We start from the raw sequence: 26,656 nt of genomic DNA on the forward strand, positions 1-26,656 counted from the left end.
TTGATACCCCCTCTCCTTTTCATAAAAACGTCGAGCGCCCCACGATTTGTTCCGCCAAGCAACTCCTCTTCTTTCTTTCTTTTTTGCATTCCTCATCTCTAGTACCGTCAGTATCTCTCCTCTCTTTATTTTTCTGAAAACAACACGTCTCACGAAGAGTCCGGTATACTTCTAGAATAATATCTCAGATACCACTCATCCAACCAAACTAATTTTTTAACAGGTATGAGTGCGTGTATGTGTTCTAAAAGTCTCTACCAAGCATATTACCCTACCACAATTACATCAATATTTGTAAAGAATTAACCTTGATTTTAGTTATTCAAGTTTTATTAGTTCAGCTTACATATTCTATCAAAATTACTTTTACGCAATGGTAGACCTCGACGCCGCATTTATTCATATGAAAAGCGCAAAACTGTTACAGTTTATGTGTACTGACAAGACCAAAAATTTTCTTTTAACCAGTTAGCTTTACCTATAACAAATATTTACGTTTAATAGAATCAACCTAAAGCTATGGTATTTTCTATTGTTGCAGATCTATTTAGTGTTCCCCCTGCCCCACCGCGGTGGTCTAGTGGCTAAGGTACTCGGCTGCTGACCCGCAGGTTGCGGGTTCATATCCCCGCTGCGGCGGCTGCGTTTCCGATGGAGGCGGAAATGTTGTAGGCCGGTGTGCTCAGATTTGGATGCACATTAGAGAACCCAAGGCGGTCGAAATTTCCGGAGCCTTCCGCCTACGGCGTCTCTCATAATCATATGGTAGTTTTGGGATGTTAGACCCCACATATCAATCATTCAATTTAGTGTTCCCAGTATAACAGCGACTTGATTCAATTTACCGAAGTTATTATGGCGTAAACTCAGCGCAAAAACAGACGACTACAAGAAAGTGAACAACCACAAGTGCTTGTGCTCTTCACTTTTTTTTACGCTACATTTACGCCATAATGAATCTGTACCAACTCATTCACCTCTCGGATTTGCTTTACCGAAGTTATGTTAAGAAAAAATACACGTAGTCCAAACAACGCATTATCGGAATTCCGCTGATTTTTCACTGACGTTTTGAGAATTTAGCCTAATATTGACAACATGTTTGGTTTATCAACCCAACAATATCCAATCTTAGCACTACCTGACAAGAATAACGTTAGGTAATTCAAGGAGAGCTCACTCACCATTTTTTCGCAGCACCAGCAACCGCCAGGTCCCTCAAAACTAGGGAAATGGTAATGTGTCGTTCGCTGCCGGGAACCATCACACGATCACCGTTCAACCAACTTCCTTCTGTCATTGATAACCTTCGTGGCTGCTTGTTGCTTCTGATATCCAGAAGGTGTTCAGAACGATTTCCTTTTCTCCAACGCGGCCAAACGCTCCAAACGCTGTTGGTTTGTGTGGAACGGCCTCCCGGCGGCGAAGCTTCTTATACGTCACTTCTCGAACAGCCAATGAATGCTGCTGAGCGATGAGCCGGAGCAATTGCGGAGCATCCACTGGAGCAAACGCGATGTGTCACAGCATTTCCGGAACAACCAAGGGCGCATATGCAAGGGATTGGCCCCATTTTCCTCTGGTTTTCTTCGTCTGGCACCCGCCGGAGGAAAACAGTGGAAACCGAATGTATTTGCTCCGATACAATCCGGTTTGAGTGAGGCCACCGGAGCAGAGCAGACACATCGTTCCCTGATTCCTCCTAGCTGGGTATATTTTCGTTTACAGTGCGCAGCGCACGCGGCTGAACCACAGCAGATCTTGGAGAGTGGAAAGACGAGGCAAGGAAAGCTCAGCTCTAAAGGGGAATGGACACGAAAGTTTTCGCTTATCGTTTTTTTTTTTGCGTCAAATGACAAGCAAGCTCCCGAGGGTGTAGGAAACGTACCAGTAAGCGTGAGTGCGCACTCGAATAATAATTACAGCATGCTTTTAAAAGCTAGCTTCGGTTCCTACTTTACCCTGATATTACGGCATGGTATGAGAAGTGCAAATAAGCTGTAATGCGCGCTAGCGCAAGTTTTCATGACGTATCCTCGTCCGCGCGTCGCTCCTTCGATCATCTGCTGCGCGCCTCACGTGTGGCAACTTATCGGCAGGGACGCAAAAAGTTGAAATGGCGTGACCTTTAAGGAACTGGTTCTTCGAAGACAATCCTAAGTCAGTCAGCAACTACATGTTGTGCGTGTACGCGTCCGGAGTGAAGGTGCGCGAAAAAAAGTAAACTCTGCTTGGTTGGCGTCCAACCTTCGGCCGCCTCTGCCGCGATGTGTGAAGTCTACCCACGCTTCTCTCCGTGCCGGATCAGACTGTAATCGATAGAATTTGCACCTAACGTCTCCTCTTTCACTGACGCAAGAAACTCACATGGCAAAATATTGTTACCAATAGGGCAAATTGAAATGAAACAATTGTTTTGCCCTTTGATGAGCGTATATCGTGTATTCGCGTGCACGTGCCCTATTCTGGAATCCAAACTCTGGTTTTCATATTGTCCGTATACAGGAGATTTGTATGGCAGAGTAAACTCGTTTCCAAAAAAAAAGGTGTCAGTACACTTTTAAAAGTTTAAAGAATAAACCGGAAGCAGGTGGTGCAGCATCGAACTGTCGAGACCGAAGGCCGCTTTCACGCGTGAACGAATAAACCTGTCCACTGAAGTCAGCTAGATTAATCAGGAGTTGAAAAGCAGTGACCGCTGGTGAAGAAGGATGTCAGAGATAATATGAAGGAGCACGCAGCGTGCGGCAGTGCCGGGAAGCGAGAGAGAGTGAAGCAACGTGAACAAGGAGGCGGTTGGCGCACTTTGATGATATAACGGGTCGAGTTGGGGTAAAACATTTACTGAACGAGAGAGTTCGACTCGTGCAGGATCCCTACGTACCTAGTCCAGAACCCCATTGGTGGAAGCCCCAAGCCTGGAGCTCTTGACCGAGGCCTTTCGGGCCTGAAGGCCTGAAAATTCAGCAGGGCCACCTCCCAATTCTTTTTGAATGGGTTTGAGTAGGTAATGAAAGCTGAATTTTTTCTTGCAGGCGCACTCTATGTGGTAAGTGTCAGACACCTCACCATAATACTGGCCCCTGCGAGTGATCGATTATTACCGGGCACAGCGTTGTGTTTGTGTACAAGCGAAGCAGCACTCGTTCATTCGCTTTACGTAGTCCCTCTACTGGAGCTGGGCACTTGCGATGACTATCCCTATAATACGTTGTGATGTGTTTTGACGTTAACAGAATACTGCCTTGTAGTTACAGGTCTTCAGGTGCCGAAAGGGGCGCCCTGTAAGCGAGTGTCTGGGCTGCCTCATCAGCAGCTTTATTCTCTTGAACGCCTTAATGACCCGGAGTACTTAAGATACAGCGGGGTGTCGTATACACATCTCTGCTGCAGTTTCGCAGTATTTGTTTGGCCAGTATGGTGAGCCAATCAGTCGTGTAACTACGACGCGCCCCGCGCGGATCCACAATAATATTTTTACTCGAGTATGAGGCAGCCATGGCGATGGCCGCCTTTTCAGGTTGTGTTGTATCAGGTGTACGAAAAGTGAGAACACCTACCTGTGCTGCAAAACACCACACACCATGGTTTGGCCCAGTGACATCTACGTAAAAGACTCAATGATTGTTGCCACGTTGACGTTCTGACACTTCCGTCTTAGCTTCACGGCGTCCGTTATGGTCTTCTCCGTCCATTTTTATTGGTTGAGGTTTAACTCGGATGGCGTGTCGCAGTATTTATGACACTGTGCCCTTTCCCCGTATATGAAAATGATGTTGGGTATGTAGTCTAGCCAGCAGTTCTTGGCCTGATAGTGTTGGTGTTTACCTTCTGTATCGATTTACTAAAAGAGCTTCTTAGAGCTCCTGAAAAATTTTTGCCACTCCAAGGGCGAAAAAACGCCCGTTAGAAGTGGATGTCACGCTTGTTTGGTTTTAAGAAAATAGGCGATAAAGGCAAGGGAGGCCATAGATGCAACTCGTTTTCTATCTACTCTGTAACACTTCTCCGAGAAAAGAGAATGAAAATGGGAAAAATGTTTTCACCAGTCATCACAAAAGCACAAAATTGAATTACAGAAGCAATTAACGAATCACAATCATCTTCGCACAAGCTAAATATGTCACAACTGGAACACGCGTGTCGTATCATGTGCATGCAGTACGTCGAAAACGAAATGTCTCTTCCTCCCGCTATTTTTTTCCCTTTTTTATGTTCCCCATTCAAAGACATTGAATGACAATGATCACGTGCATTTATATCAAGAGCATTGCATCCCACTGCGGGGTGATCGTCCTGATCTCACACACTTCCCTAAGTTCCAATTGTTCAATTCACTTCTACTTTACTAGTTTTTCTGATGAGCGTCACCTGGTTGGAAGGAATTTGGGCAGAGTAGAGAAGATATGGCAGTCATTTCTAATTTCTTATTTGTGTCGATGTGTCACGTAGCAGTCATCGGTGACGTGTTCGTATATACGTGCCCTTATTTTCCGGCACTTCTGAAGGAAAATTCCCGTTGCAAGAACAAAAGTTATGGTCATGAATTAAGGGAGTGTCTCAAGGAAGCGATGGGGCGGGTTTATTCCACGCCCTCACCATGCCTCTTCGATACATTGCCGCTTCGACCACATCTAATCATTTCTATAGCCTCCACTGACTCGCTGGCGTCGGAGGAGAAAGCAATTTCCTTGAATTATAGGAGTCTACTGATACTTATAGATGGCCCCGGTGGAGGTGACCTGCAAAGCCCAGGTTGTGAGGTCCACTTGGCTCTTGCCTTTCTTCCTTATGAGGATCGCCTAGGCAACCTGTGATGGTTATTCCGAAACTAACTTTCACCCGCACATAATCCAACAGCAGGGAAGAGGCAGTTGAAAGAAAGAAAAAAAAGCAAGGGATCTGTACGCCCGCGTGCGCGCGGTACTACGTAGAGTGAGCATAGGCAACATCGGCGTTTCTCACTGAAGTCGCGTATTCTGTGCAACGTAGAAAGCCACGGACGGCGTCGCACCTCCTCGCCTCGAGTGGCGGGTCGAGCGAGCGCAGCCGGCAAATGCTGCTCGATGGGCCACCTCTGCAGCGCGCCGCGGCTTCGCAGGAAACACGCCTTCTTGCGCGCGCGGTTCCCTCGAGCAGGGCTTGCCAAGGCCAACCTGACGCTGCTAACTACCACGGCCTTCGGCTCGGTATGTTTAAGCGCCTGATAACTATGAGCTGCTGGAAGCTTAAACGCGCGTTTATTCCTCTGTTTTTTTTTTCACTCTCTCCTCATGGCCTTCAGATGATTATGGAGTTTGTGTGTTGCACATTTTGTTTGAAAAAGCTGGGGTGTATACACCGCGACGCGAGTATCGCAGTCGGGGTGACCGTGAGCTTGGCAAGCGAAGGCGCGTTTCGTAATACTCGTTAGCTCTTCCGTCCGTGCGGTGAAAACGCGTATACGTGCCACGTCCTACGCTTGTGCATCCAAGTGGGTGGAACATTACGCCGCCGCGGTGCTACACTCAGGTCGCCGGGCTTGGCACGCAAGTTGGGTGGACAGCGACGCCGTACGAGGGACGGACAGTTATGGTCACAGGACGCTCTCCTTGCCTAACCGATTTGTACATGTGTGAGTTGGGGGATATCATTGACACGACACTGAATGTCAAGGCTCCATAAAGTGGCCATGTCTGTCGCCACCCCCCTTTTTTGTCGAGAAAACAACAACAACAAAACCGCATTGAAATCTTTATAAGTAAGCGGCTGCCGCCCGATATCAGCGTGGACCCACCCTCAATTCGATTAGCGTGACGTGCGGTGTCGACCGGGTATTTGTTCCTGGCCGTCACTGCCGCCGTTTCTCCAATGACGTGTTTTGCGGCGCCCCTTGCCACGGCGGCGTCTGTTTTTCCTCCTTTCCTCAGTTTTCCTCTCGATGCGTGCATTGCTCGTCCGCATGCTGTTCTGCGACCTTACCCGGTTGTTCCGCTGGCGCCGCTCCCGCTGCTGCCATGAACTGTCAGCCCACTATAACCCTACTACTCCTTCCCACTTGACCCGTGACTATTTTTATCGCGTTACTATAACGCCTCTATTCCTGAATAAATTGGCTCCATTCCAATCCGTCGTGCCCTCCGGTAGTGCTGCGTCAATGCCAGTCGCGACGGCCATCGATGTTCTCGTACAACCCTGATGCATTGCTAAAACAAAAAAAAAAGAAGAGAGAGAGAAAGAAAACTTAGCTTTCTGAGCGGGGTTGTGTGTTTCCATTGTGGTTTCCTTAAAAACTCCTTTAGGGCCTGTACACGTGCTATCCGCAGCGCACGTGGGGAGAAACCTTTTGACAAGAAGTGCTTCGCATCATCGTGAGCGTGGCAAAACCAACATGTTAACACGATCCCTCAAAGTATTCAAGAACGCTGATATTATCGAAGCCGACTGCAGGCCCACTACCGGTCGCCAAACAGCATTTCTCGCTGACGGCGCGCGAGCACTGCAGGCTTCTTATCAGCGGACCTTCTTGGTCACACAGGCGTGACACGCTGAAGAAATGTAGCATAAATGTCTGCAGTACATTCGAATGCAGTGCAGCGTTCACATGGAAGGGCGTTTTAAGTTGCCTTGCATTCAGGTTGTGTCAAACGGAGAAACAAATCCTTGAAAGTCACTTCTCTTTATAGCGAGGGTATTGTTCTCACGGATTCGAGGCCTTCAGGTAGTGTGCGAGGGATTATAGATAAGCCGTCCGCTGTATCTCGGCAATGTTCTCCGAACTTGCCGAGTTCACAAGTGTCTTTAATCGCGGAAGCGGTGGGCTGTCGTGATTCGATCGTTTGGGTAGGGCCTTCTTTTTTATGTGATTCTTAAAGAGAGAATAAGAGAAAAGTGAGCCCGGTAACTGTCTGCATCAGAGTGCGACACCTCAACAGAAGCTCACGAGGGATGGTGGTAAGGAAGGATTAAAAGGTAAATAGTAGAGGGAGGAGACAGCGAGGCGCAGGGACAGTGAACGACAGAAAATGACGGAAGTAAAGAGGAGATAGGAAAGATGTAAATGGTCGCAGGAGTCCGAGGACGGGGCACCACTCAGTGAGAGCTCATGTCAGTAGCAGGAGATGGCGTATAGGGGAGCCCAGTCAGCCAGAGCTGCGCTGTCGTCGGAGATCACGGGGGCACAAGTGGTCAGCACGAAATCCTGAGAGTGAGTGGGCCTCTTCAGTTTTCTGAAGTTATATTCAACCGTATATATAGTTTCCAACGCTTCTTATATCCTGCGTGCCCGTGCTCCACGGGCTTTTTTACTGCGCCCACTGTGCTGATCTCCGCTGTATGTGGTGCGCCATCGAAAGCAAAGAGGGGTGTCTGAACTGGAGTATAGTGATCGCTCGTGGTATATGCTGCACCCTTCTGCAACGCGTTGAAAGCCGTTTGAAGGGACATTGCAGAAAAATTTTTTGCAACTATATCCGTTGACTGTGAAACGTCAGCGCTAGCGCTAGCGGAGTCTAAGCGAGAACAAAAAAAAAGAGACGCCAAAAACAAAGATGACCATCCATGCTCCCCAGTCTCCACCTGAGCTCTCCACGACGTCGTAGCAGGGGCGGCGCCAGGGGGGGGGGGGCAAGGGTGGGCTGGAGCCCCCCCAAAATTCTCGCCTGCCCCCCCTATGCCCACCCAAGTGCCCGGAAGCATATATTGAAAACCTAGTAGGAGCAGAGCTAGCTTGCCCCCCCCCCCCCCCCCGGAGGAACTCACTTTTCGTGGTTGCCCCTCCAGTAAAAACATCCTGGCGCCGCCCCTGCGTCGTAGGTTTCGAAAAACCTCTGCTTGGATCACCAATTAACGGATTACTGATGAATGAGGCGCACACTGCATTCTAAAGGAACTAGCCATCGCTCGCACTCCACCCTGATAATTTGGTCTTTTTTAAAAGTTTTTTTACTTGCATTACTGCTACCCGTAATATCATGTGAGCACACATCCTGCCGACCTCTCCAGCAGTCTATCCTATTCTATTCTTAATACCAGCTGTCGGCGACAACCACAGGGAAAAAAACAAAACACGTCGTCTCTCTGCTAGGGCCGCGGACGGCGCTGCGCAAACTTGAGGGACTAGAATGCCTATAGAGACAATATACTCGAAGGTCTTTTTTTAGCATGACAGAAAATCAGAGATGTAAAGATGTAAACAATGTGTTTCGATAAAAGATGATGTTTAAACAACGTGTGCTTTGTTGCAGTATCTCATTTTTTAGGTTATGAATAATCTTTCCAAATAAAAAGCTAAATGTTTTGTTCCCCCCGGTTTGTCGTGGAGGTTTTTTCGAAATAAGTCGTCGTTAATGTGGTCGATAGGGTGGCTACTCGGAAGAGTGAAACAATGTTAAAGGAGAATATGTCGACTTGTTATCAGCGTTGAGTCATCCCCTGGTGCCCGCGATCGGCTCGGCCGGTTGCCTGCAGCGTGAGGATGGCGTTCCGGGCCCCACCACCGAAAGCACATAGTTTCTGTTTTAACGCGGCGTCGGATTCGACTGCGGATGATATCATCGATGCCATCGAAGAAGTAACCGGACCGAAAGGACTAAAGTCTTTGCAGCACCAGGGTGGCACGAAATTCTGCATCGCAGTAACCTCATCGGCGGCCGCAGCGAAGCTTACATCACGAGGAGCTTTTGTGCTAAATGGAGTCGCTGTTCCAGTAGCCCCGGTCGCCCCTCAAGTAATAGCAGTGACGGTCTTCGGGTGCCCCCTGTACCTTGGCGACGCGTCTCTAGCAGCAGCGTTTGCGCCATACGGAAAAGTTCTAGACATCTTCGAGCAGACCTTCAAAGGACGTCAACACGTGGGCAACAGTCTCCGAGTAGTACGACTGGAAATGTCAAAGCCAGTGCCTAACTTTATGACAGTGCAAGGGCATCGAGTCATTTGCGACTACCGGGGCGTCACGAAGGTTTGCTCCAGATGCTCGCAGGAAGGTCACCTTGGCAAAAACTGCCAGACGCCGCGATGTGCGAGATGCGAAGCACTTGGTCACGATACAAATAAATGCTCCGCCCCGTGCCGTCGCTGCACCGGGGAACACGCCACAGCCGACTGCCTGCAGCCACGGTCGTACGCAGCAGCTGCGAGCGCGATACCAGCAGCTCGTCGCATGACGCAGGCCGCGGCGGAGAACGAAACAGGTGCTCCAACCACGGCTTCGCAGGACGAAGCAGAAGAGACCCAAGCCGGCCGGGCGGACGATCTTCGGGCGGAAGTGACAGACAAAGACTGGAGCTCGTGGCCTGACGACTCATCCTTCGGCCTACTAGAGAAGAAAGACACTTCACCTTCTGCAGAGGTGGAGTCACTGTCCGGTGGGAGCCAAGCCACCTCAATGGCGTCAGACAACTTAAGATCACCAGCAAGTCACAACGAGAAGGTGCCGTGTTCACCTTCTCCCTCAAGCACAGAAAGCACGCCGGGCAAGCCCCCTGGTATGAAGCTTACCGGTAGCCAAATGGCCGCCTGGCGAGGGCACCGAAAACACGCGACAGACCCCCAAAACCGGCGGGCTGAACACCTTGCATACCGCATAACCAGCAGCCACTGAGCCCGGTATCCAAAATCCTGAAGCGAGGCCGCGACCCGAGTCTTCGGAACCCACTACACCAATTAACAGACAGCTCTGAAAAGGACGACGAGTTGGAATTGGGAAAGCCTGACTTGAATCGGCCGCACCATTCGTCTTTGTCAAGTGCGGACGACCTTGGAAACCCCCGCAAACAGCCAGCAACGGAACCGTCGCGCTCCGCGGACCCACCCGGGCCCGTAACCCCTGACCTGTAACGGACGTTGTGCAGCCCGTCGTACACTGGCGGGAAGGTATCGTTTTGGTGTTCTCTTTTCCTAGCGCCATAATTAACATTCTTACTTTAAACGTTCAGGGGTTTTGTAATTTGCATAAACAGACGGAAGTAATTCATTTCGCCAGAGAGCATTTTGTTGATTTGCTATTCTTACAAGAAGTCAATTTTTTTTCTTCTTCAGAAGTAGCTGCCTTTCAAAGGCAATTTATTCTTCCATGCTTTTTTTCCCTGGCATCCGCACCTAGCCGCCGGTTCGGGGCAGTGATAGTGAACCCTACCCCTTTTACATCCGTGTTTCACAACGGTAGATAGCGACGGGCGCGCACTGATGTTAAAATGTGTGGTCGGTGGCTTGCGTATGCGCTTTGTGGCTGTGTATGCTCCTGCTCGGAGAAGTTGCACGAATGGGTTTTTCCGCTCTTTGACCCCGTACTTTCTCGATGAGTACGTCACTGTCCTTTGCGGTGATTTCAATTGTGTCTTAGATAGTGTGCGCGATGTCCGGGGCCCCGGTCAAGGCAGGGGTATAACTCATGCGCAAGAACTCGCCAGTCTAATCCGAGACTTCGGTCTTCAGGATGCGTGGGTTATATTGAAGGGCGAAACTTTCATCCCGACATGGAAAAGGGGGGCTTCCGAAACTAGACTGGATCGATTCTATGTTAGCGAGGCCTTAGTGCCGTTGGTTTCTGATGTGACAGTGCACTCGTTTCCGGACGAAGCGGGGCGTATATCGGACCACTTTCCCGTGGTCCTATCCATAGCCCTGCCAGACCGTCGGCTGGAGGGGACGCGTTTTTGGAAATTGCACCTGGCCGTACTGGCGGATGAAGACGCTAAATAAATCCTGAGAGCAGGGATTAGTAGTGCACTAGCTAACGCAAGGGACCCCTCCCAGGAATGGGACAACCTAAAATCGCAGTGGCAGCACTGGGCGAGAGAAAGTGGGCGTAACGTGAGACTGAGACTCGCATGTAAGCTCAATGAAACCCTGCGAAGAATGAGGATTGTTAAGGCAGGTGCCCCTCTGACCCCTACCACGAGGGAGTATTTAGATGTCTTGAGGACCAGATACGATCGAACTTTTTTGAGGAGCACGCAAAAAACGATCACATATGCGCAGCACTCAGTTTTGCGAGACGCCCCAGAGCTTACCCGGTTTTTGCGTACGCGGCGCACACAGGATAGCCCCAGCAAGTACGTTACGTCGGTCCGCATGCCAGATGGATCCGTGTCCGAAAATATCGCAGACATAGAGGCGTGGTTTTCGGAGTAATTCACACGCCTGTTCACCGAGGGCGATCCGGAGGCCAGCGCGGATGCGTTAATCAAGGAATTGGAACGCCTGTGCTCCGTAGTGCCGAAAGTGCCTGCGGAAGCGAGCGTCAACTTGTTAAAGGCAGCTTCGGCAGCGGAAGTATTCATAACTTTACGCGCGATGAAGTTGGGCTCAGCCCCTGGTCCGGATGGCTTACCAACAGAATTTTATAAAGTATTCTGGGGGGAAATCGGCACAGCTCTGGTAGGGATGATTAACCGCGTTTCAAACAGTGATAAGTTTCCAGAGTCATTGGCAGAGGGCAAGCTAATTTTGACCCCCAAGGAAGGCAAAGATCACCGAGAACCCGGGGCTTGGCGACCGATCACGGTATTAAATGCTGACTATATAATACTTGCGGCACTTCTGGTGAACAGACTTAAGCACTGGTGGCCAGCAATTATTTCCAGTCAACAAACAGGCTGTGTCATCGGGAGAAATATCATTAACGCATTAACGCTTACCCGCGATCTGTTGGCCTACATGCAGCACACAAAAATACCAGGGCTCTGCGTTTCGCTCGATAAGAAACACGCTTTTGACCGGGTCCGACACGAGTATCTTTTCACAGCGCTGCGTATGTACGGTTTTCAGTCGGGCATGATTGATCTGTTTCTTAGCATATACGGCAGCATGACGAGTACCCTGGTCATCAATGGCGTAGTCAAGGATAGGATACGGGTAACCAGAGGGGTACGGCAAGGGTGCGCTTTGAACCCTATGCTATTTGTCATGTGTATTGACCCGTTTGTTCGGTGGATCTTGGCCGATTCCAAAATACGCGGTCTCCCCTTGCCGGGTTCCGCGACGGTGAAAGTTTCTGCTTATGCAGACGACGTGGCGATTTTTATCCGAGTAGGGGAAAGTGTCATCCATGTCTTGAGGCAGTTTGAAGAGTACAGTCGGCTCTCTGGTGCTAAACTAAACATGAACAAAAGCAGCGCCCTAGTGCTTGGCGATTTGCGGCAGGTTAGCCTGCCTAGCAACTTAAATATAGAAGAACACATAAAAATTCTCGGGGTTATTTTTGAGCGTACGGGAGTAGCGGCGGAAGTTTGGAACCAGGTAATCGACAAAGTAACTGACTCAACACAGAAGGCGATAAGATGCAAGTTTTCGTTCGCCGAGAAGGCGTATCTTATCAAGTGCATTTTTCTTGCTCGCTTCTTTTATGTAGCGCAGTTGGTTTTGCCGCCGGCACCGGTGGTGCAGGTTCTCAGCCGAGCCGTGTTTTCCTTCTTTTGGGACGGGAGCACAGAGCGGCTTCGTAGAGACTCACTACGTCTACCTCGGGGTCTCGGAGGCTTTGGTCTCCCGTGTCGGGCAACGACGTCACAGCTACTCGCACTGAAGACACTGTTAGGAGTGTTACGACATTGGGGCACCCGCAAGGCCACTTGCCATGTTTTTTTTTGGGGGGGGGGTCCACTGCGTAGAGTTCTGGTTCCTCGAGCACTAGGAAATCTGTGCCCAAGTGCGGAAAGCACCCCGCCCTACTACAAAGCACCCGTAGCACTGTTTCAAGAACTCGCAACTATGGATCTCGACCTTGAACCTAGAGAAGTGTCACCAGCACGGATGTGCAAACGTTTGGTGTCTGCCAGATCGTCACAAAGTAGCCTGCCACCAACGTTCCCCTGGGTAGAGCTAACCTTAGGCAGGCTACCCAAACGGGTAGCAGATGTTCAATGGCAACGAGCGTGGCGAATTTTGCCGACCCTAGATCGTTTACAGAGGTGGGGGCTAGAACAGTACGCTAGGTGCCCCAACTGCTGTAGTAACGAAACTGCAGCTCATGCCGTTGCAACGTGTGTAGTAGCGAAGACCTTTTGGAGGATTATCCACAGGTGTATGCCAGGGTTACGGATCGCACACTACTACACAAGAGGCCGGTGCCCACGGGGCGCCATCGGGAGGCTGGTAATCGCCGCGGGCGAGTACGTCCTTTGGCGGAACCGCTACAGAGCATGCATCCGTCGGCAACGCTTGCGGCTGCAGTGGCTGCTTTTAGCGCAGTTTAGGCAAACACTGCTCAGCTATCTTGAGTCCCAAATCGAAACACACGGCGAGGCAGAATTCTTGCGGCACTGGTCGTGTCCTTTTTTGGTAGTGGTTTTTTGGTAGTGGCTTTTTTGGTAGTGGTGCGGCTCACAGTGGCACTCCCAGATGTTGCGGTGTTATGACACGGTGTTATCAGGCCGAGTCAAGGCCGATACTTGAAAGACTTAAAATATCATGTGTTGCACTGGTTTTTGCATATGTGATAGCAAGTGGTTTTGTTTATTTTTTAGGAAAGATACCTGTCCTGTGTGTTACTGTGTTGGGATAAGCCAACAGAAAGCATGTGGTGCATAGTTTGTGATCGGTTTTGACAATAGGTGTTGTATTATCTCTGGAAGTTTCCCGGTTCTTCAGCTGGAATGTACCTCTCTGAAATATTGTCTGTACGGTTTGGCAGAAAATAAATCTTTTCCCAGCAGGTCGACTGAAGAGGCCAACGGGACGGCTTTATGCTCTGCCATAGTAGAGTACCTAATACTTTAAATCGTTAACTACTCTTTCTAAACACATACGGATGGCATTAAGGGGCGGCCTGTAGCGCTCTCCCATAGTAGAGAACATTACGTGCTCAAAATTGTCTTGTTCGCAAAAATAGTTGATCGCAGCTGTAGAGAGGGACAGCGTATGGCTCTCCCACCATTATGTGACGTAACGGGGCCAGAAGCGGGGGTTGAGACGCTGAGTGCTCTCCCGACTGGCTAATGCGTCGTTCTTAATTAAATACGGGCAGTCCTGCGTAGAAGTATTTAATAAAGCCTGCGTGCTTGCTCGCGCTGAACTTCCATTTTAGCGCCCTTGGTTCGGAAATATTTCAGGGGTGAAGAGCTCAATCGAACCATTTGGTTGCTTCCAGCACGTGAACCCCCTATGGACATCCTTGCCTTTCGTCGGAGATCTGCGTGCCGCCGGAGTTCACGTCAGCGGCCCGCGCGCGTAGGCGTCACTCATGTCACGGCACAAGGTTCTGGCGCTGCGGGGAACTTCTTCCCAGAGGCGGCATAGAGGCTACCCGGCGTGGGCTGCTAGCCCGACGCACCCAGTGACCGGCGGCGGTCACTGACTCAGCGGCCTGGGACAGCGATACGCCGGCCGGGCTTCCGCGAAAGCATCTCACTCGCTGCCAAGCCTTCTCGCGCTTCCTCCCTGATCGCCCAAATCCACGCACCGTCATCTGGACTACTGCTCATACGGGGCTAGTTGGAAACGAGGCTGCAGATGCCTCGGCCCGCGCGCTTAATTACCGGGACCCGCCTCGCCCTCCATCGCCTGATGTTCCAGAACCCAATCTGGCTACCTCTTTCAGAGAAATCACCGCTATGTACAAATCGAACAGGCTCCGCTTCCCACCCCCAGCATCGGGCCTGCCCAAGAAGGACGAGCGCTGGCTCCTCCGTCTCTATACCAATACAGTATTGTGCCCGGCGATACTCAAAAATTTCAATCCGGCATTCTCTGGGGAATGCCCGCACTGTGACCATCCGTTCGCGGATCCTTTCCATATGGTGTGGGCATGCCCCTCAAATCCGGCGGTCCCGCAACTTCCTTCCCCTTCCCTCCCTACCCGAGAGAGCTGGGAGGCTGCCCTGCTCGGTTGCTCGACCCTAGAGGACCAGCGTGCCCTAGTGGCCCGAGCGCGTGCTGCAGCAGAAGCCACAGGGGTCCCGGACTAGGGACTCCTCCTAGATTTTGTAAGGGGCCGGCCCTTAAAGCCGTCCCCAACTCTCTCCTGTCCACTGAGTGAATAAAGTTTACTACCTACCTACCTGCGCCGTGACCCATTTTCTGGAGGCGAAAGCTGTCCGCTGCGCGCGATCAAGTGTCGCTTTCGAGGCGGCTCATTATCTTCGCGGGCGTCGGAGCTGTCGTGAGCACGGAGGCCACGAGCGACGATCGCGCACGCGCGCCTCACGTGCGACTCCCCCGTTCGTTCTCCGCCGTCGTCGCTCCTTTCGACCAGCCCGCCATCAAGTGCGGCTCCTGTTCCGGAGATAACGCGATCGCCACTTCAACGCGCTCCCGTGAAATCGAATCTCGCTTTTCACAAGGACGCCATGTTCTTAGAATGGCGGGGATGAATATTTGCTCATTTTATTCTCTGGCATAACATGGTTCCGTTACCGTCGCCAGTCAATCGAAGACGAAGCCTGTTGCATATGATGCACCGCAGCACCAACGTGGAGCGTGAATTAGATTGGCCTCACTGTGCGCGTTGTTCCGATGGCTCGTGAGGTCTTATATGAGGATTATTGTGGAACCGCACAAGGATTGAGCGGATTGATTATTTTTAGCCTAAATCTGTGTTACTACATTCGTTCCAATTTAATGCAGATGCCATATGCGGGAATCAAACTCACGACCTCGATGCTAGCAGTGGAACATCTCAGCCTTCTAAGTAATCGTCGTTTGTTCTTTGGAAGGATCAGTGGAAAAACGCAGCTTAAATCTGCTTACATTGAGTGGCGACGGGAAGTATACAGCCATCAGCTCAACAAAACACGTGCAGTGCTCACCCAACGGTTTGTAAACTGTGGTGTATTAAGCTAATAAGCTCCGCCGCTGTCACATTACAGGCGGTTGACCCCGAAATCAGCGTGCAATCTCGAGATGTACGGCAGCTGTATATTTGCTGGAGCTTCAGTTCACAAATGAACTTCCCCTTAAAATGAGTTCAGCCATCACTTTTCTCTCCGTTAATAGTTTGACTATCTGCGACAAAAAGTTGTTCAAAGCGACAAGACTGCAGAACTATCGCTTAGGGCGGCGAACTGCCATAATCCACTCTTGATGCCTTTGCTGCTCACTCTGCTTACAATGGCAACGGTAGAATTTGACGGGCAGTTTTCAGATCGTCGTATTTAATTCTTTTTTTGTAGCAGCTTACAATGCAGCAGAAGTGCCTGCTTTCCAGGATGACGTAAAAAATGCGGAATCGAACCCCGAAGAAACACATTTTACGTGCGCGACCAACCAAGCGTGGCCCAGCCGCGATACCGGAGATTTGTCGTCTCTCCGCTAGGGCCGCGGATGGCGCTGCGCAAACTTGAGGGCCTATAGAGACAACATACTCGAGGGTCTGTTTTTAGCGTGAACTGAGAAAATCAGAAATTTAAACAATGTGTGTGGATAAAAGATGAAGTTTAAACAAAGTGTGCTTTCTTGTGATACCTTGCTTTTTTTTTGGTTATGAATATTCTTTTCGAATAAAAAGCAAAACTTTTTGTTCAAACTGGATTCGGCGTGGAGGTCTTTTTGCAATAAGTCGTCATTGAATTGGTCTAGGGCAACAACTCCGAAACAGTTATACACACGCAAAAAGAACAAATTCTAATCATTCTATTCAATTCCATTTATGCACAGCGCCCTGCTTTTCGCAGTTGATACTGCGAGGAGGAAGACGAAGAGGAAGTGATCCTGTTGACGTCCCTGCGTGTTCCACGTCAGGGACGTCCTCATCATCTAGCCATGGCGCCATCGACGTCGTGGACGCCTTCGAAGGCGCAGGCCTTCGACGTTGCCGTCCCTGCGGGGACTAGTCCGGAGACCGTCGTCGACGCGACGGCCTCAATAGTTGGCCTCTCAGAGGTACACTGCGTTCAGCACATGGGAGGCATGAACTTCCAAGTAACTGTCAAGAGCATGGCTTCCATGACTCTCATCGTCGACGCTGGCTACCTGACCATCGGTGGCGAGCGTATCCCTGTCGTTCCCGTCGGCCCGCAGGTAACTAACGTCGCCTGCCTGTTTTTACCAGCCTTCGTCTCCAACGAGGTACTCGTCCAGGCTTTGTCCCCATACGGCAAGGTATTGACTGTGACCGCTGGCGTCATGAGCACAAGACGCGGAGTTCTCACAGGCACACGCTATGTCCGGATGGAAATGAGTCCCACAAATCGCGTCCCCAACTATCTTCGCGTTTCTGGTCATCGAGTCACCTTCGACTACCGCGGTCTGCAACGTGTTTGTCGTCGGTGTGGCTCTAGTGGTCATTATCGAGCACAGTGCACAGCACCATTCTGTGGTCGCTGTGGTGTGCATGGACACGAAAGCGAAGGTTGCGACCGCCCCTGCCGACGTTGTGGAGATAACCACCCTACCACCGTCTGCCCTGTGCGTCGTTCATATTCTGATGCTACTGCGGGGACCTTTCCTGCCCTACCGTCCGTGTCACCAACGGCAACAGATGAACGAGAACCCGAAGCTGTATTAGAAGAACGCCAGAATCCGATTCTGAGAGCTCCATTAAAAGATGAGGAAGTGTGCAGCTTGGCCAACCCGAGCGCGCCACGTCTGCAAATCTCAGCAATAGAAACAGCCACCGCGATCGACCTCACGTCTGTCCCAGACAAACATGTCGTGCCATGTTCGACGTCGGCGCAAGCCGAGAAAGAAGCGCTGGTAGGCACCGAGGCACCGGAATCATCGTTAAACCTAGCAGCTGAGTGCCCAGAAGAAGCTGACGTTGCGAGATCTACGGGCGCTGGTGTCTCGCCTGGAAAAGAATTAAAACCGAATGAGCAAAGCCCTTTGGATAATTCCGAAAGCCAGGCTCGTGACTCCCTTGAACAAGTAGCAAGATGCCATGGGAGTTCTTTACTGACGCGTCTCGACAAGCAATCCGTGATCAAGGTCGTTGGAGGCGGCGACAACGTTAACGCTGCAGCCCCACCACCATCTGATTCGTCAGACAGCAGCTTCAGCCTCGAGGTCGACAGTAGCATCGGACTCCCTTCTAGCCCAGACAGTTGTGACGTGGAAATGCAAGCCCCGCGAGAGGTCAAGCGTGCTCACAAGTCCGGCACCAGCTCGGACGGCACCCACGACAGCCGCTCCGAATTCCAGCAACCGAAGAAACCTCGACCCTCTTCTAGAGGGTCGAATTGTGCTGTGTAGTGTACGTACTCCAGTTCCCCCGGACACATCCCCGGGGTATACCGAATCGAAAAACACGACCAGGTCAGTCACACATCTTTTTTCAATATGGCTGACACCCTGAAAATTCTTTCTTTAAATGTTCAAGGGTTCCGTAACCCAATAAAACAAGCCGAGGTTATCAGCATAGCCCGCGCAGAACATTGTGATATTCTGTGTTTACAAGAAACAAATTTTTTCACCATTGGCCACGTTCGTGCATTCAAACGCGCATTTAATTTAGACTGTTATTTTTCCTTCGCGACATCTCGCTTCTCTGGAGTTGGAATTATTATTTTTAACCGCGCTCTTCTGCGAAATCATCATGTTTTCTATGACGCGTTCGGACGGGTATTGGCTTTTGACTGCGTCCTATCATCCTTCAAGCTGCGTGTTTTGTGTATTTATGGGCCAGCTCAAGCAGCGATGTCTAACGATTTTTTCCGTGACCTGGACGTGTATTTTCTAGATGGTCGTCATGTTATACTCACTGGAGACTTTAATTGTGTATTAGACACGCGAGCTGACGTGCAAGGTCCAGGATGGGGTCGCTCTGATTGGAACGCGCGAGAGCTGCGTCGCCTAGTGCAACATTTCTCTTTGATAGATACGTACAGACTAGTGCATGGACCACAGTATGCCTGGACTTGGCGGCGTAGCACGTCGTCTAGTCGTTTAGATCGTTTCTATGTGCCGAGCGCGCTAGCTTCTTACGTATCGCACTCTGATGTAGTAACATTACCATCATCGCCTGTTTATATATCAGACCACCGACCAGTGACGCTCGAGGCTCACTTTCCCGTTTCATCATCAGTAAAACCTTGGCGTCTTGACATCCGCATTCTGCACGACGCGCCTACACGCTCCAGTTTATCTAGAAGCTTGCGGGCCTCTCTCTTGGGATGCGGTCCGGAGGTGTGGGACGCGCTCAAGACACAGTGGCGTTTACACTGCTCAGTAGCAGGGCGGGCCCTCAGACGCCGTACGTCCGAAGAACTAGCGGACACTGCCACAAAGCTGCGTATTGCTCTTCGGGTTGATCGACTAACTCCCTTGATGCGCGCATGGCAGCGAGAGTTAAGGGGTCGTTTTCAACGACTCATTGCAGCTTCGTCATTGACGGCGGCTGCTTGGCGTTGCAGACGTAATCCATGTGCTCACCCTGAGGTTCTACGCTTTGCGAAAAGCTCGCTTCTCAACCCGTCGAGTCGACTAGGAACTCCGGCGGCCAGATTCTTACACACTGCGTTGCCGCCGACACGTGATCAATCAATTTTCCTAGCTTACTTTGCCAACATGGCTCGTACGACAATGTCATCACATCGCGGTACCACCGAGACAGCCACAATGTTAAGTAGGCTACCTCGAATTTCATCTGAAGTCGCTGAACAACTGTGCACAAGTCCGTCAGCTGACGAAGTGAAAGAGGCACTGTCTTCCATGAAGCGTGGCTCGGCCCCCGGGCCCGATGGGTTGCCTGTTGAGTTTTATTTAACGTTTTGGGACGACATTGGTGCTCTTTTCACCTCTGTTATTTGCCGCTGTTTCGAGAACTTTGATTTTCCTGATAGCTTTCGCGATGGTCGAATTGTTTTAATACCCAAACATGACCCATCGTCAGTTCGCCCAGAGGAGTGGCGACCAATAACGCTCCTCAACGTTGATTATAAAACTTTCGCGGCAATTATCACTCGGCGTTTGAGAAGCTTGATGCCCTTCTTAATAGGTCATCATCAGGCGTGCTCTATTCCTGGAAGAGAAATCCACAGTCTTTCCTTTGTTACGCGCGATATAGTTGCGTACACGTTAACAAGATCAGCTCAGGGACTCTTAGTTTCACTTGACCAAGAAAAGGCATTCGATCGCCTCGAACATAGCTTTATATTTAGCGTAATGGAAGCATTTGGCTTCTCACAAAACTTCGTTGAGCTTCTCAGAAACGCATACCGAAATATACGCAGCACGTTGTTTCTTGATGGTTTAGAGAGTGCGCCATTTCCGGTTAGCCGTGGTGTTCGCCAGGGGTGTCCTTTATCCCCTGCACTTTTTGTACTCAGCCTCGAACCATTCCTTCAATCGCTAATCGCTGACCCTTACGTTAGAGGCCTTCCTCTTCCAGGTAGTGGTACCGTGACAGTGACAGCATTTGCTGATGACATCACGTTGTATTTGAAGAATGAGGACAGTTTATCCCGTAGCCTACGACTTTTTACGACGTATGGCATGATTTCAGGTGCCGCTTTAAATTTTTCCAAATGTCGATATTTATTCATTGGTTCCCCAGACGCATGTCTAAGTTCCTTTTTCGGTCTTCAGAAAAGTGACTCTATTCGTATTCTGGGGCTTGATTATACTTCCTACGGCATATCAGGCTCCTTGTGGAATTCAGTAGTCGAAGATGTAAAACGACATGTCCGGGAAGCACAAGAGTATGATTTACCGATGCTCGAAAGAAGGTATTTAGCACAGACGGTGTTTTGCGGCCGTGCATGGTACATATCTCACGTCTTACAGCCCCCATTACGAATCACCAGGTCGTTGCAATCCCTCATTGGCTCCTTTTTCTGGTCGGGTGGAACAGAGCTGGTTTGCCGAGCAGCTCTTGGGCAACCGAGAAACTGCGGTGGATTCGCATTCCCATCCGTCTCTATTCGCTGCCGGCTGCTTGCCCTACGATTCTTACTTCGGTTGTTGCATGGTGATCAGTGCCCCGCGCGTGATCTTGCCTGTTACTTCTTGGGCACCAAACTACGCTATTTACTACCTGATGCACGGCTTAATTCTGCACCGCAAACACTTAACGTGCCTGCATTTTACTCAACGGCAGTAGCATTTTATCGACACGCGCAGCAGGTTTGTCCCGATGTGGACATTCTTGAAAGCCGCATCGTAGATACAACGGCGGCTCTTCTGCTTCCTCTGGTTCCTCCAGCCCGTCTAGCACGATCGAGACATGTCTCGTGGAGCGCGATAACGGCATTGTTTTTGCCTGGTCACCTCCGTGACTTTATGTGGCGTCTTGGATGGGGAGTACTCCCAACACGGGACAGATTGGAGAGGTGGCGCATGGTCCCATCTTCCACTTGTCCTGACTGCCCGTTACAGGAGTCTAACCAGCATATGCTGAAGCAATGTGTCATCGCAAAGGTGTTTTGGAGGTCAGTTAACGCTAGTTTTCGTGGCCTAGGTGTTAATCGCTTTGTAACATCTGGCCGCTGCTCGCGTAGTCGCTTTGCACGCCTTCTAATAGCTGCGGGAGCCTTTTGTTTATGGCGTAATAGGTGCGAAGCTGTTGCGGCAGGTCATCGTCGTCGTGCTCTTTTTCCGATTCTGGAACGCCTCTACTGTGAACTCTTATCGTTTCTGTCGGAGGAATTGTTCTTCCTTGGGGAGGAAGAATTTCTGCGACAATGGTCGTGCCGCTTTCTGTCCGTAGTTGACAGACGCGTTCGATTAGTCTTCCACTTGGCCTGGTTCCTATAGCCAGGTCACCTGTTAATGTCTGATTGGTGCATGTAATCAGTATGTGTTTACTATTTTATGTGTTTGTGTATGTCCCATATTGGTGTGAGCTCTTGTATATATGCACTTCATTCTAACGCTGTAAGTAATGTAACTTTTATGAATATTGATACCTGTTGTACATATTTTCTAACATCTTCACCAAGTCTTGTAAATTCTGCACATATATCATCATGTACATTGTCCATATTGTGATTAGTGCATTTATGTAGTGTATGTATAGTTATTAGTACTATGAACGATGGACATCCTACGGACTTGGACACTTGTTTAAATGTGTAATGTATGTTGTGCTTTGTCTTTTGTTTGTTATTGTGCCTGTTATACAGACGCTTGTCCCTTAGCTTTGTTGCGTCCCAGGAGAGAATAAACTTTTTCTAAACGCCTCTAATCACTGGTGCAGTCGGGGCGGCTTTAAGCTCTCCCATAGTAGAGTACGCTGTGCTCTATATCGCTACCGCCTCTTTCTAACCCCCCCCCCCCTCGTTAGGGATGGCCCTAAGCGCTCTCCTATAGTGGAGCACATGACGTGCTCAAAATCGTTACTTGTGTTCACAAAAATTGGTGATCGCGTCCGTAAAGAGGGACAGCGTATGGCTCTCCCACCATTGTTGAGATGCATCATGGATGGATGGTTATGGCTGTACTTTAGATCGAGTGGTGGCTAGTGCCACCAAGCCGCAATACTTAATGAACCAAAAACTAGATTTATTATTGTTTTCGTTAAAACAGTGAGGTTGAGGATTCGTACTTTGCAGTGAAGGGTTTAATTTTCACTCGTGCCTTAACTTTCGCCACTAAGCAGATAACCTATTTCTAGTTAATTCTACCCACTTGAAGTCTATTTTGCCCTCCCTGTCGCTTTGAAAAACTCTGCGCCATCATCCTGAACTATAGGGCAAAGCCCTTAACAGAACATTATCAAATGTTCGGCAGTTTCTTCCTCCTCACGCACTGCATACCGTGTCTACCTCTTCGTATTTGGCCCGATATGTCTTGGTTCTTAATACTCCCGTCCTGGCCTCAAACAGTAGAGAACTATCCCGAGTATTATCATAGATCCTTTTCTTGGAAATTTCCTGCTTAAAAGTTCGATAGATCTCTAGTGCGGACTTCTTAATCATGCCAATTCTCCACATATCGGTCTCAGCTTCCTTCACCTTCTTCTTAACCGATAAGTATTTTAGGTTTGGCCTCCTGCTGTTTTCTAAGTATTTACCAGTCAATTTTCTGGTTCGCTTCCTCCATTTTGTATCGACATTCTTCAAGTACAAGTAGCTGAATACCTTCCTAGCCCAATGCTCCTCCCCCATTTCTTTCAATCGCTTCTCAAATCTTATCTTGCTGCTAGCTTCCCTGGCCTCAAATGTGTCCATCCCATATCACGTTGTACTTCCTAATTTGGTGTATTCCCGTGAGCTCCTAAGGCAAGCCTACCTATTCCACGTTGCTTAATTTCTAATCTTACTTGAACTTCTGATCTCATGCACAAGACCACATTGCCGAAAGTAAGACCAGGAACCATGACCCCTTTCCATATTTTTCTCACAACATCACCTATATTCCTCTCGAAACATATTCCTCTCACAACATATTCCTCTCACAACATTATCTATTGTAATTCCACAGTGCCCTGTTTTTGATTACCGCTGCATTCCTGTTACCTTTAGTCGTCAAGTATGTTTTGTGTTCCCTTAGGTACTCGGCCCCATTGCTTACCCATACGCCCAGATATTTATGTATATCTGTTATCCCTAGCGTGACCTCCTGTATTCTATTCTAACTACCTTCATTATCATTAAAAAAATTGCAGCATATCCACGGGGTGGATGATGGAGAGTGGGGCGAAGCATCCGTCCGTGTATTCGTTCTTGCTTCCTTCCGTTCGAGCGTCCATCCACCCGTCCGTGCGTCCGCGCGTCTATCCATGCGTCCGTCCATGTGCTCGTCCATGCATCCACCCTGCGTCCGCCCATGCGTCCATCCGTTCGTGCAGCCATCCGTGCGTCCGTCCATGCATCTGTCTGTTAGTCCATTCGTCAACACTCCAAGTACAAATTTCTCGCATCTTTTCATTATATATTCCGCATATAGAAGCACCGCCATCCAGCAGACATTCCAAGGACTAAACGAGAGGTGGCACACGCACACTTTCTTACGGCTGGCGCTTCGTGTCTACTTCCCACCTTTAACCACCTCGAGTTCATAGTATATACTAGTTCACTGTATTCATGGCACTGCGGCCCAACGCTCGCTAAACCTTTCTGAAACAAAGGAGGTTACGTCCAGCAAGTATAACGTAGCAACCTTTTCTTGTCAGATACTGCTCATGGTACATGCCAATGGCTGCTAATGGGGAATGAGAGACAGAAGAATTTGGCTTTTAGTTAACGCGAACGCTACGGTTTTTTTATTGTTCAACAACGCACAGGTGAAATCTCCCACCGGCACCCCCTTGGAGGTAAAAGCGTAAGACATGTTACGTACTACGATGGACGAACGGGTGCTGCTTTGAGGAGCGTCGCCCCTAAAATCATGACTGCTGATTTTTTCTTACTGAATCTGAAATCTAACCTATCTCCCTCATTACCGCAGATGGCCACCAATCTCTGCAAATCTTTCTTGTTGTCGGCCATTAGCACTATATCATCTGCGTACATCAAAGCTGGCAGTGCCTGTTCAATGAGTTTTCCTTGTTTGACGAAATAGAGGTTGAAGCCCTGTCGACTTCCTTCTAATTTCGCCTCTAATCCTTGTAGGTACATCATGAAAAATAAGGGTGACAGGAGACACCCCTGCCTAAGCCCCCGTTTTACCTCTGCAGGCTTGGATACCTGTTTTTCCCACTTTATAATTACCTTGTTAACTTTATAGATATCTGTTAAAAAGATTAGTGACTACATCTTCCACGCCTAGTGTGTCCAGTATTCTGTATAATTCTTCTTGAACGACGCTATCGTACGTTCCCTTGATATCCAAAAATGCTTGGCACAGGAGCCTGTGTTCCTTCTCTGCTATTTCGATGCACTGCCTCAGTGAGAACAGATTGTCTTCCAACCTCCTGTGTTTCCGAAACCCATTCTGCAGTTCCTTTAGCCCCCCCCCCTCATCCTCTATCTATGCGTGCAGCCTTTCCTTTATAATCTGCATCGCCAGCCTGTAGACCACTGATGTCACTAATATCGGACTGGAGTTGTTTATGTCACCTTTGTCCCCTTTTCCTTTATACATCATGCTCATCCTGCTAAGTTTCCGTCCATTGGAGACTTCACCATCGAATAATATTTTGCTCACTGTCTCTCTCAAAGCATGCTTATACTTCGGACCTATAATCTTTATCAGCATAACTGAAATGCCATCTGGGCCTGTTGATGTGCTACTAGAAACCCTCTTTTCAGCCCTGTCCCACTCTCGTTGTGAAAATGGAGCCATTGACCCACTTGGTTTATCCTTGTCTATTGTGGTGCATAAAGCACTTCTGTGTAGAAATTTTTCTGTCCCCCTTGTTCTTATATATTCGATAGCTTCGTCCCCTTCTAGCCTAGCACTTTGAGCTGTAGATATAAACCTCTGATCTAGGCTCGTGTCATTTCTTAGGGAGTTTAGATGGTTCCAATATTTCACAGCTCCTTTTCTATCTTTTTTATGTACTTCTGCCAGCCACTAAGCTTCTTTTCTTCTAGTCTTTTCATTATTCAGAAGGGATGCATCCCTTCTACAGCTTAGAAACATTTCCCATTTGCTTTCAACATCATCTGTTGGTTCACCCCGCTGCTTAGCATGTCTGTGTTCCCTAGAGGCTTCCTGACATTTTGCTATGGCTCTCTTAACTTCCTCATCCCACCAACTCTTGAGTTTGTGTCTTCTTTTCCGGGTTGACTTGACACGTGCCTTAGCAAGCTCTAGCTCAGTCTAATTAGATTCGTGTATGTCCACACTATTTTGTTATCCTCAGTAATTACTTTCTCAATTTCTTAAGTACCAATTGCTATTTGCGATTATGAATGAAAATGTTCCTGTAGTTGCTCATCTTGCCTTTTTCCCACTTTCACTGCTCTTCCAAAACTTAGCTTGATACATTTGTGATGACTACCCAGACTTCTGGAGCCACCTTTATCTATGTGCGTTCCCCTGAGCTTATCGTACATCGTATGTGACATCAGTGCGTAATCTATTGTCGACTGCCGCCTTCCTACCTCCCATGTTATTTGCCTTTCACACTTCTCGGTACTGTTGCAAATGATCAAATCATGTCTTTCACACATATCCACGATCATTTTACCTGTACGGTCAGTATACCCATCTATATCTTCTATGTGCGCATTCATATTTCCTAGTATAATTATCTCGCACTCTCCTCCTAACTCCTAAGTGTCCTTTGATATATACTGTACCATTGCCTGGTTTTCCTCTCTGGCCTTTGCTGCCGTCCACAAGTACACGAAACTAAGGAGTGTCATTTCCCCTGCAACTTTTCCTTTTAGCCTTAAACGTTCCTTGCACTCCTGCTTGACCCTTTGCCAGTCTGTACATTTATGAATGAATGCTCCAATACCACCCCTCTTTCTGCTGCCTCCTGTTCTACTACAATATTCCCACGCGTAGTGCGGATTGTTAGCAGGTTGTTCCACAATTTCCTAACATGTGTTTCTACAAAACCGTATATCACCGGCCTCTCCTCCCTTAGCTGTTCTTCTATCTCTTCCCATATCAGCCTGTTCCTGCCACCCTGTATATGTATATACCCTATGTCTGAATTCGCTCGGCGCTCGTGGCTACGTGTATTTCTGCCCCGGACTCTAGCTATCTTAGATACTGGTGCCACTTTGGAATCGTATCTCTCCATACCACCTGTCAAAGAGTCTTCCTGGTTCTTTTCCTTGTTACTAGCTATCCTGCACCCCGAAGGGCCCGCATGCCCCCAAAAAAGCCCTTGCGCGTCCAGCAAGTCGCCAGCCCACCTCATGACCTAGCCGCCCATCTAAGTGAATTCTGTCTCGTTGAAAACCAC

Source organism: Rhipicephalus microplus, chromosome X (assembly GCF_043290135.1).
Source record: "Rhipicephalus microplus isolate Deutch F79 chromosome X, USDA_Rmic, whole genome shotgun sequence".
Classification (NCBI taxonomy): domain Eukaryota; kingdom Metazoa; phylum Arthropoda; class Arachnida; order Ixodida; family Ixodidae; genus Rhipicephalus; species Rhipicephalus microplus.